Below are 13036 nucleotides of genomic sequence, written 5' to 3' on the forward strand. Positions count from 1 at the left end.
TGCATGTGTCTTTATAATAGTTTATAATCATTTGGGTATATGGGATTGCTGGGTCAAATGGAATTTCTATTTCTAGGTCCTTGAGGAATCGCCATTCTGTCTTCCACAATGGTTGAACTAATTTACTTTCCCACCAACAGTGTAAAAGTGTTCCTATTTCTCCACATCCGCTCTAGCATCTGTTGTCTCCAGATTTTTTTAATGATTGCCATTCTAACTGGCATGAGATTGTATCTCAATGTGGTTTTGATTTGCATTTCTCTAATGACCAGTGAGGATGAGCATTTTTTCATATGTTTGTTGGCCTCGTAAATGTCTTCTTTTGAAAAGTGTCTGTTCATATCTTTCTCCCACTTTTGAATGGGTTAGTTTGTTTATTTTTCTTGTACATCTGCTTTAGTTCTTTGTTGATTCTGGATATTAGTCCTTTGTCAGATGAGTAGCTTGCAAAAATTTTTTCCCATTCTGTTGGTTGCCAGTTCACTCTGATGATTGTTTCTTTTGCTGTGCAGAAATTCTAAGTTTAATTAGAACTCATTTTTCTATTTTGGCTTTTGTTGCCAACGCTTTTGTTATTTTAGTCAAGAAGTCCTTGCCTATTCCTATGTCCTGAATGGTTTTGCCTAGGTTTTCTTCTAGTGTTTTTATGGTTTTAGGTCTTATGTTTAAATCTTTAATCCATCTGGAGTTAATTTTAGTGTAAGGTGTCAGGAAGGGGTCCAGTTTCAGCTTTTTGCACATGGCTAGCCAGTTTTCCCAACACCATTTATTAAACAGGGAATCCTTTTCCTATTTTTTGTTTTTGTCAGGTTCGTCAAAGATCAGATGGTTGTAGATGTATGGCATTGCCTCCAAGGCCTCTGTTCTGTTCCATTGGTCTATATCTCTGTTTTGGTACCAGTACCATGCTGTCTTGATTACTGTAGCCTTGTAGTATAATTTGAAGTCAGGTACTGTGATGCCTCTAGCTTTGTTCTTTTTGCTTAGGATTGTCTTGGCTATGCAAGCTCTCTTTTGGTTCCATATGAAGTTTAAAGTGTTTTTTTTCCAGTTCTGTGAAAAAGGTCAATGGTAGCTTGATGGGGATAGCATTGAATCTATAAATTACTTTGGGCAATATGGCCATTTTCACAATATTGATTCTTCCTAACCATGAGCATGGAATGTTTTTGTGTCCCTTTTTTTTTTTTTTTTTTTTTTGAGATGGAGTTTTGCTCTTGTTACCCAGGCTGGAGTGCAATGGCGTGATCTCGGGTCACCACAACCTCTGCCTCCTGGGTTCAAGCAATTCTCCTGCCTCAGCCTCCCGAGTAGCTGGGACTACAGGCATGCGACACCATGCTCGGCTAATTTTTTGTATGTTTAGTAGAGACGGAGTTTCATCATGTTGACCAGGATGGTCTGGATCTCTTGATGTCATGATCCACCTGCCTCGGCCTCCCAAAGTGCTGGGATTATAAGCGTGAACCACCACGCCCGGCCTTGTTTGTGTCCTTTCTTATTTACTTGAGCAGTGGTTTGTAGTTCTCCTTGAAGAGGTCCTTCACATCCTTTGTTAGTTGTATTCCTAGGTATTTTATTCTCTTTGTAGCTATTGTGAATGGGAGTTTGCTCATGATTTGGCTCTCTGTCTGCTATTGGTATATAGGAATGCTTGTGATTTCTGCATATTGATTTTGTATCCTGAGACTTTGCTGAAGTTGCTTATCATCTTAAGGAGATTTTGAGCTCAGACAATGGAGTCTTCTAAATATACAATCATGTCATCTGCAAATAGAGACAATTTGGCTACCTCTTTTCCTAATTGAAAACTCTTATTTCTTTTTCTTGCCTGATTGCTCTGGCTAAAATATCTGCTATTTTAAGGGACACAGGTTTTCAAAGTCTAAATGGTTCATAAATGGCTCAGCTCCCCTTGTAAAACAGAGGAACAACTGGATGTAGGATGCAGAGATGGGCTTTATAAGGGTTTTGAGTGTGAAACCCAGAGAGGCAGAGCTCAGGGTTACTGAGCTCTGAGCCCAGGCTGCCTGCTCTGTGGACTCGAGAAGGAAAAGCAAGTTCTCCAAAGCAACTGTGCTGTTAAAGTGGCTTTGTTGTCTGGGGCAAATACCCGGAATTCATTATCTTGTGCCAAGAAGATTTTGGACAAGGACACACATGAGGAGTGGGTTTAGAAGCAGAGGTTTAATGGGCAAAAGACAGAGAAAGGAGAACTGCTCTCTCTCTCTTGTGAGATAGAGGGGCATCTGAAAGGGAAAAGCTGACCTGTGGTGGACCCCAGCAGATTGTATAGGCAGGCTTGAGGAGGCAGTGTCTGATTTACTAGGGCCCACAGATTGGTTCAACCAGGTGTCACCTTTACATAGTAGGAAGGCTGGTGACCACACCCTAATCTTATTATGTAAATGGGCTTTCCACTTGGCCAGTGACATCTTATCTTCTCCTTAATGTAATCGTGGCTGTCAAAGAGAAGGGAAGATGGAGCCACCATTTTGATTATGCCTAGTCCCAGGTAGCCTTTTCCTATTGGCACAGCAGCCGGCATTCACCCGTGTAAGCTTCCAGCTTGTCTATGTCTGCAGCTCGATTTTACAGTCTGCTCTTTATTAGAAAAGAGAATGATTTGGGGCTGCTTTTCATTAAAAGGAAAACCTTACCAAGCACTTCCTTACCCTCAGTATCTGCCTAAATAATTTCTTTTTAACTCCTCTAACCCTGTGGGGGGACTGGCCTTGACTGGCTGACAACAGTTCTTGGAGCTACCTTCCTAAGCTAATAGAAACCATTGTGAGAGGTAAAATGTGGCCTTTGGAATCCAGGCCTGCCTGGGTTCAGTTATCTGAATGATGAAATAAGCTTATTAGCCTCTCAGAACCTCAGTTTCCTCATTTGTAAATTGGGAGTAATAGTTGTACATGCTTCATAGGGTTGATGTGAAGATGAAATGAATTAATTCATGTGACGCACTTTAAACAGTAGCCGATATATAGTAAATCATCAGTCAATGATAGTCTTAATTGTCACTGTTTCTGGCAAAACTAGGACATCATTTGGAGAGGATTGCATCTGAGGTTTCTGCCATTGGGGGCTTCCTTGAGGAGGAAGATGGTCCTGCTCTAGCACGGATCAGAGGCAGGTACCGAGTTAGTCTGCTGCAAACATGAAGTGTATGCGGAAGAGGAGACTCAATACAAGTAAAGCAATGGAAATGACCTCAATGAAAAGCTTTGAAGGAACTGGGGACATTGTGATCAGAGAATAACAAACTTCACAGGTTCATCTGGGCTGCCTCTAGAGATCTGAAGAAAATGGAGTTGTCACATGACCCCAGGAAGCCAAGAAGACTTATGCATATGGAATCATGCAGCCTGGTACTTGGGGCAGAGCACCCAATATATTTTTGTTGAAGGAGGAATTAATATATGAGTAAATAAATATGGATGAAAAAGAAATTCCCCACAGCACCAATGAAAAGTGTGAAGTTTGTCATGGACATGTGTCATATCATTTTTTGGTCATGGGCAAAATATAGTATAGGAGAGAGAGAACAGTGAGTAAGATTTGAACACTTTGAAGTCAGGCAAAGCTGGGTTAAAATTTGGCCACTTCCACTTAAAAGCTACTTGACCTTGGGAATCGCACCTAACCCTTCTCATGTAGAGCTTTCTACTCTCAAATGTTTATGTTAACTGTGCCAATCTATTTCTTTTCCTTCCTTCCTTCCTTCCTTTCCCTGCCTTCCTGCCATCCTCCTCTTTCTTTCTCCTTTCTCTTTTCTTTCTTTCCTTTCTTTCTTTTCTTTCTCTCTTTCTCTTTCTTTTTTCTTTCTTCTTTGTTTTTTGACAGTCTCACTCTGTTGCCAGGCTGGAGTGCAGTGGCACAGTCTTAGCTCACTGCAACCTCTGCCTCCTGGGTTCCAGCAATTCTCCTGCCTTAGCCTCCTGAGTAGCTGGGACTACAGGCACTCACCACCATGCCCAGCTAATTTTTGTATATTTAGTAGAGATAGGGTTTCACCATGTTGGCCAGGATGGTCTCGGTCTCTTGACCTCGTGATCCACCTGCCTTGGCTTACCCAAGTGCTGAGATTACAGGAGTGAGCCACTGCAACCAGCCAATCTGTGCCAATCTCATAGGGTGGCTGTGAAGATTACATGAGATAATGTATGCACCATATGAGTCAATACATGATCATTGTGAGAGCGGTGCCATCATTAGGTGGAGAAAATGCAGGTCAAAGATAATATAGATGCAGCATGGGAATCACACAAGAGACGGCACTGGAGAGCTTTCGTATTTCCTTTCAAATTATAAGTTCTGTGCTTCTATTCACCGTTAATTCTAAATTCTTTCTAAGAAACTTTTGAAAGTAGTATGTGTCTGTGTATTAAAGGAAGAGAGAATATCTTTTTGTTAATTAGGAATGCAGCCCTGGTCAGAAAAAAGAATGACAATCATAAGTGTGCCTAAGGAGGGATTATGTCTGAGACCTTGGTTTTATTGGCACTGTACTCTAACCACCAAGATAACCAGCCACAGACCCAACCAGTAGACACCAGAAGTTAAAAAGAAGTAAGCAAAGAGCAGTTTCATAGCATCCATGAGCTTACCTGGCAAGCTCTGGGGCACTCTAAACATGGTGGTTCTCCATGGTTTCCCTGTTTCTATCCCAGGTTCAATTTTCTAAAAGAAACCCCTGGCTGGGCACAGTGGCTCATGCCTGTAGTCTCAGCAATTTGGAAGGCTGAGATTGGTGGATCACTTGAGGTCAGGAGTTTGAGACCAGCCTGGGCAACATGGTGAAACCCCATCTCTACTAAAAATACAAAAACAAACAAACAAAAAATTAGCTGAGTGGTGGTGCATGCCTGTAATCTTAGCTACTCGGAAGGCTGAGGCATAAAAATTGCTTGAGCTTGGGAGGCAGAGGTTGCAGGGAGCCAAGACTGTACCACTGTACTTCAGCCTAGGTGACAGAGTGAGACTCTGTCTCAATAAAAAAAAAAAAGAAAGAAAGAAACTCTATTTTCTTATTGCTTTGCTGCCTCAGTTCTCCATGGTGCTAGGCTTCAAGCTGAAGCTTTTTATACTGCTTCCAATATTCCTAAGAAAAGAAATTCAACCTGTTCTAAGTTGTCCTAGCATGCAGGTCCAGCATGGCAGGGTACCAAGAGGCAGTGGAAGAAGAAACTTTCTCTTAGCCATGTCTGGGCCACCATGTTGCATAATTCTGGAGAGTGCCATTGCCATTGTCATTATTGCTGCAGCAGCCCTGGCCAGCAAGAATGCCTCCCAAGTAATTATATACCTTGTCGCCAGAGATGGCCCACTGGAGACTGGGCAACCTCCAAGGTAATGTGGCCTTGTTAATCATCATGATCAGTTATGATGATTACATAGATTGTTGGCTCTCCTCAAGCCAGAACTTTTATGGATGCTAAAACATTTTAAGACATAGCTTTTTCCTTCCTTCTGGGAACTTACATTCTCTCTAGGGAGAGGACTCAGTTAAGATGCAGTTATACAGGGAGTACATTAAGTATTATCTCAGGAAGTAAAGTGTACTTTCTTAATCTATCCAAGACAGAAAAGAGTATACCTATGATATTCAGCATATGTGAATAAATCTTATTCACGAAGAGCATCTTTTAACACAGTTGATAAGTCTTGAGCAAGTGCAGCCTGGTACACATAACTTCTTTGCAGAAGATAAGATGGCGAGTAAAACATGAGAGGTGAGTCAAGATGGATTTGTTCACTTTCACATGTTTTAACCTAGTGAGGTAGATTTGGGAGCCGACCCCCAATATTCAAGTGGGGAATTACTTGTAACACAGTGAAGTTATTTTGGGGGATACTTTGAGGATCTCAGTAAACTACAGACTCTTCTCCCCAGAAAAAAAAGTTACATGTGCATATGTTTGTGTATAAGTAATTATCTCACATGTACCTGTACATGCACATACAAGCGTTATTACACACAAAATCCTATTTCTAGACCCTGGGTTTCCAGGGATTTCACATACAGAGTCCATGTGCTATGTGTCCTTCATTACTTGGAAGTTAGTCGTCCTGCTGAGTTTTGGGTAAAGATTTTGCATCTGCAACTTGTTTGGAAGCTTCCCAAGAGTAGGAACCTCATTTTCCTTTCTAGCACATTGGCACCTGGTACAGTGCCGAATACAGGGGTGTTTAATAACTTTAAGCCAAATGAGTAAATGTCGTAAGGCTGAGTCACAAGTCACACCCAGAATAGCATTAATAAAAAATATGTTTTGATATGCTTTTCTCTTCTCATAGAAGGCACTCACTGGATGAGCAAGACCTTTCAGCAACTCTGCTTAAGGGAGGACAGAAATTTCCTCACTCTAAAAAAATCTAAAACCTGACTCAAAAAGCGATTTTCAAACCAGGGAGAAATAGTTCCAAACATTCAAACCAATGTCACGAAACATCAAGACAGAATGACTTTAAAGGACACAAGTGCCAAGAATGTTAAGCAGTTTGAGAAAGCCACCTCGGGAAGACCTTTGGGGGTCTCTCCCACTGAGGTCCCTGCAGTGCCCTGGTCACAGGGGCTGGACTTGGGCAATGTGTCTGCCTCCTTGTTCTTGGCCAATTATCCCCTCAGCCAAAACTAACTGGGACACAAAGAATGTGTTCTAAGGGAGGTGAATGTTATAACTGGCCCCTTTATGAGACTTCCTGGAAGCCTGGTGGTGCTCCAGTCCTAGGGCTGGGATACACAGGCTGGACAAGCCTTTGACATGAACCTGTAGGCTCTTCCAGGCTGTGGCTCAGCCCAGGGAAGTGGAAAATGCCTTTGAGACCATTAGGCACAGCTCCAAGAAGACAGGGTGGGAGTGCCGCAGAGGCTATATCCTTCTGATGAAGAACAGGCTTAGGGTCACTGATCTGGCATGAAATAAGAGAAAAGATGCCTACTGACTAGTTTAACCAAACAAAAATAGGCCTCTTGTGGTGGAGAGAAATGAGGAGAATTCAGCTTTCCAGCTGCCCAGATCTGCCCTTTTGGGTCTGGGCTGGGGAGGATTTAGCCACCCGGGGCAGAGATGCTGACTTACGTATCTGCATGTCTGCCAACACTGGGCTTTCAGTCAAACCCCTTGTAAGGCATAATTGTGATGATTTGACTTCTCAGAGTCTGGAAGACCAGAATTGTGTGGCTCATATTAAGTGTGAAGTCTTGGGCAAAGAATCTACTTCAGCAATATGGTTTATTCCCCATTTATGAATTCAATCATCATGTATTGAACATTGACTCTGAACAAAAGTGAATAAAATTCAGTTCTTTCCCTTTAGGCATGTACACTCTGGAGTAAGCATATGATCATGGGTCCAAGCAGCTGCAACTGGAGAACACGATGATGCTTCCATAAATGACAACGGAGGACACAGAGGAAAGGATGCACATTTTCATTATAAAAATCAGAAAGGCTTCATAGAGGAGGAGGTATTTGAACTAAAATTCAAATAGAAAAGTTTACAGGAAAACTGAAAGCATGTGCTCTACTCAACTTTCAGCAGCTCCAAGAATGAATATACAGGTGATTATGCAGTTACAGTCCTAAGATCTACTTGGAAGTAAAAAAAAAAAATTGCATTTAAGACCTCTGCCTTTGATATTGATTTAGTGTAATGGCAACATACTGATCAGAGTGCTTGTCTGATGCATCCTAATCATCTTGTGTTAGCCATTCATAAGGAGCCAACCAAGGCCTACAAACACTGTATTGTCCCCTTGAAGGGCAGGTATGAAGTGAGAGTTAAGGGGGTGACACTGTTTTGCCAACAGAAGTCTCCCACGGCCTTGCATCAAACTAATGTCTTCATCTTCAAGGCATAGTATTTTGCAGTGGCTGATCTGAGTTTGAATTCTGGTTCTGCCAATGCTACCTGTGTGAGCTGGGACAGGCTATTTAGATTCCCTGAATCAGTATTTGTTTAAGTAGGAGATGATAGCAGTGTTACCCACAACACAGAAGGCTGTGAGGAGTAAAAGCAGTGATGCTTGTAAAACCTCAGGCACTATGAAGCCCTTAGTACAGGTTAGCACTGCTCCTAATGCATTATAGAATTGTGACTACTGATAGACCTAATTCAAGATGTTCTTTGGCATCCCCAAACTATGATAATATTCTCTTACTTCCTACTTTGACTTCCATTTGTATAAACTGTAAACCAAACTTCATGAGCTTGCATAAGTTTCATGTAAATCTTAGCTTTATACCTAATTGAGTTACAAATGACCATGTGGAGGCTGCAGTGCCTGAGACCCTTAGCCTACTCCTCATTCTCTCCCCTGCCAATTTCCCACTGGGGTCTCTCCAAGTATTCTCTCCTGAAAAAGCTCTCATTTAGTCAATATAATACATTTTTACCACCCCTAGTCACCAGAATTTGGAAGTAAAGAGAGCCAGCTGTGGCCAAAGTTTTGATATTTATAGGACTAGATCAAGCTGTGGGACAGACAAGAATTTGTATGGTATCGGGAGAGGCTACTCCCTGAAAGTTGATCCCATTTTCAGAGTGACTGCATTTCCTGGCATCATCCTATTAATAAATTGGCTAGTGCAGACACTGCTTCCAGGAACGGGAACCTGCTGGAGATGCCCTGATAACGGGCATCCTTGATCCCTGAGCATCTTTTTATCTAGTATGAAGAATCTCTTGTGCTACTTGATAAAAAGCAGATTCATGAGCCTCGGTGCAGATGGAATGGACAGAGTGGGGGATTGGCATGCATGATTCTTCTCCAGGTGATTCTGGTTCCCAATTATTCTGGAATATACTCTTTAGATGGGTAAATAGGAATCATCCACCAGCATCAGGTAGTGGCCATCAATAGGGTGGTAACTGTGGAGTGAAGCCGTGGCTAGGAGAGCAGAGATTAGGGTGGAGAGCAGCTGAGGCCATGGGTAAGGAGAAGCCAGACTTATCGAAAAGGTGAGGAGTCTGGAGTGGGTTATGTTTGATGTCTAGGGGATGGCATACACCTAAGGTCAAAATGAGACAAGAGGTCGCAGTCATGCTGAGTAGATACAGTAAGGAAACAAAGAGCCAGAGCAAGCAGTGGTAAGAAGATAGGTGGCCAGACAAGAGCAAGGTACACACATGGTCATTTCTAGAGATGTCACGGCCCTAGGGGCATTCTCAAAGCAGCTTACCCCAGCTGCTGGAGGAGAGGAAAGCAAGCTAGCAGGTGCCTAGCCCGTGAAGAATAAGACCAGCCTTGGCACTTGTTTACAAAATTCTCCAAGCCATCCTGAATCCCATGGTCTAGCTCCTGACTGTCACCGCTGTCTGACTGTGGGACATTAAACAACCCCCACCTGTCACAATAGTGTGAGGAGCAGAGTCATGCACCAGAGTGTCCAGAACATTTTAGATATTAATCCTGACAGAAAAATCTTTAGCGTTGTATGGATTAGTCAATGTAAATTCATTAACTACTTGTCATGACTGTAATATAATCTGCCTTGACCGTAAAGACTCGACAGCACAGTGTTAACCAAATCGACACAGAAAACAACGCATTTTTGTTTAGACTCAACAACTGCTTTTCTTGCCAGATCAGAGGCTGCAGCTTCAAGGGGAAAAAACAAAGTGCTCTTTTGAGCATCCTTGGGAGGGGCCCTCCTGTCTTCAGAAGGGCATCCCAAGTCTCCAGCAGTGACAATTTGAAGATACCTTCCCTTTCCTGCAAATCACACACCCTCCACGTAATGGAAGCCCGTCAATCTCTAGTCTCCATCCGCGAGAAGGTCACAGATAATAAAGCAGAATGTATTCTGCAGGATTGAACATTTCCTCCCAGAATGAGTAATTACCAGGTTTTAATCATGCCCATTAGCCAGCCATTAGAGTGCTGTCCAGCTTTTCACCGCCAGACACAAGACTGGAGAATGATTGTGGTCGGGGGCTGCACCCGACCTGGTGAAATACTCAACCATCTGTTCCAAGTTGTAACCCACTCTGTGAAGCACCTTGGTTTATGGCCACAGCAGCCTTAGATCTCCAGCACTGCATCTACTTATGTGTCTAGGTCGAGCCAGGCCTGAGCCCACCAGAACTTGGAACAGTAAGAATTTAGCATTCACTAAAATCAGAGGTAAGCCAGCACCAACTTAGTAATCGTGAGTTCTCCACTTTAGCAGAAACATGCATTTTTTTTCTCCATAGCTTGGTATACTTAGAAGCCAGTAAAACCTGGCTTTGAAACAGATAAGTACAATGCAAATTACTATGAACTTGTTTCTTTTCTGTTCTCAAAGCAACTGCCATTGGCTAAAACAACATGGTTCTTGGGAATGCAGAAAGAGTGAATGTTTAAGATTTCAACATCATACCATTTGCTTGCCATTCTCTATCTATTCAGAATTGTACTTTATTTGTCTCTGATTGGGCTGTCCTGTGTTGTTTTCATACAAATCTAAGTCTTCTTTGAGAATAACTGACAGAGAGCTTCATATACAGTAGGTGTTTTATAATGTTTTGTTGAATAATGGAATGCCACACATGTATTTTCTTAGCTAAAAATTATAAATACAAGGTGATTTCATGTATTACCAACATGTAAGTTTTTCTTATTGTGCCTAGGTCTAGTGCCCCCAGATACTCTGCCTGTAGTGACCTATTACCTTACCTTAGACTTTTTATTTATAACCTGCTCATTTAGAGTTTATCCTGTACTGCAGAAGAGCCAAAACAACAACAATAATACTATTAATAATAACGCTTTCACTTTTCTTCCTTGTTGCAGTAGCCATTAAATCTCTCTTCTCACTTTTGTCTCTTATGTAGACCCAGATTCTGGTTCATTCTAATTTCAATGATGAGTTTTCCTACTGTTCCTTTTTGCTCTTCCCTTAAGGAATCTTCCGTGGTGCTCAACAAAGTACTATGGGGCAGCTGCATAAGCCCTTGACCTCTAACTTGATACCTTCATTTCAAATGTGCAAAGTCCAGGGAGGTGGTGAAACTGAGCATCCCAAACATCACGGTAATGGCATCAGAGGCGGTCCTGAGGAAAGCATGTATATTCCCATAGGTGAACAAGTGGAGGATGCTAATTGCAAGTAAAGGAAGGGTTAATCAATGAACCAGGTAAGTAGACACCCTGAGTGGCAAGTAGCCACAGGAATCTGTATCCTACACACAAGGCTGGGTGAATCCCAGAAAAACTAGGACATAGCTGCTGCTGTGGACTAAATTGTGTCCTGCAACATTCATAGTTGAAGAATAACCTACAATGTGACTACATTTGGAGATGATGTGTTTAAGTAATCAGAGATACATGAAGTTACAAGTGTGGGGCCCTAATCGGATACAATTGATGGCCCTTTGAAAAGAAAGAAAAGAGATCTCTGTCTGCAAGCACACATTGAGGAAAGACCATGTGAGGACCCAGCAAGATGGCATCAGGAAGAGAGTCCTCACTAGACACCAGCCATGCTGGCACATTGATTGTGGACTTCCAGCCTCCAGAATTGTGAGAAAATAAATTTCTGTTGTTTAAGCTAACTCGATGTATTTTGTTATGGCAGCCTGAGCCGACTAATACAGCTTCGCCAAAGTTCTAAAAGAGCATGGTACTAAAGCAAGATCCAGTCATTGGAACTAAGCATGTAGCCTCAGGAGAGAGGTAACTGGAAACAAAGGCCATACTCAGAGCCAGCATGTTCTCTGGGGACCAAATCTGGGCTACTTAATGACCTCCTGATCTGGGACAAGAGTGGGCTAAAGCCCAAGGTGGTAAGCAAATGGCCCCAACAGTGGAAAGAACCTAGCTGTGGCATCAAGCAGCAGGCAGGGTGGGGCAGGGCAGGATGACCCTGGCTGCTCATAACCCATTAACTGACTTACAACAAACTCAGCTGAGAAGGGCCAAGAGATTTGCCAATTGTGCTCTGTGAATGTGGGCTGCTTGGCCTTGGCCCGACAATTTCCCCCAGAGAATCATATTAGTGTTGAGATTCAAAATTGGATTACAAACAGCACTGGATTATAAGAGAGGAGCAATAATGCATTATAAATCAGCATTTAACTTCTATCTGTCAAGGAAGTGCCAATTATAAAGGACATTAAATGTGATTTACTCAAAAATGAATGTTGTGGGTCCCATTTGATTTAAATACTTCTCACCAAGGCGTTTGCTGCCGGCAGAATGATGATAGGACCTTCTACTACAGCCACCCTGCTCTACCCATGTATCAATCAGTAGGATTACTCTGCCCATTTCTACCCATTCTAACCCCCCAATCCACCCCACTTCTGATTGGTAGATACTGTCAAGGAGACCAAAGGAAGTGGCTTTTTTTATATGAGGCTGGGAAGGTCCCACAAACTCATACCTCCCCTAAGTTACCACCAAAGCACAAAGGTGGGCTGGGCCCTTAGCGTTTTTCACAGGCCCCTCAGGCCTGCTGGCTGGGGACTCCTTTATGCCTCCATATCTGATCTTAACATTCATTACAGGGTCAAGAGACCACAGGAAATGAGCCAATAAAGAGCTTCCACTCTGCGCCAGCTAGTGTGTTAGATATTTTATACCATGCAGCCACATTTAATTTTTCCATAAATTTCATGGTGTGTTATTAGGCTCATTTTACAGATGAGGAAACTGAGACTCAAATATGTTATATAAGTTGCCTTATGTCACACAGTTAATAAATGGCTGCCCTGAGATTTGAACCTAGCATTCTGGGGTTCCAAAACTAACAATATTTCCCTTTGGAAAAGCTGTAGTCCAGAAACAATATGCCAGGATATAAATATTAAAGGAGAGGCCATACCAATGTCCCCCTAATATGGCCATGATTGCTGTGAGTTCAGTGGGGTTACTTATTATTGGCACATAAATGTCCTCATTCCTACTTTTGGCCAAGATTTGCCCCATCCATAATTAACCCTATTTTTATCAGGAACAAAGTTCTTCCATATCTGCTTTTTCCCAATGCCTAAGAACTGGTAGACTGCTATGAGTGGCACAAAGTTTTGTTTTGCTTCAAAG

Source organism: Aotus nancymaae, unplaced genomic scaffold (genome assembly GCF_030222135.1).
Source record: "Aotus nancymaae isolate 86718 unplaced genomic scaffold, 86718_ANA_hifiasm-v0.15.2.pri h1tg000010l, whole genome shotgun sequence".
NCBI lineage: Eukaryota > Metazoa > Chordata > Mammalia > Primates > Aotidae > Aotus > Aotus nancymaae.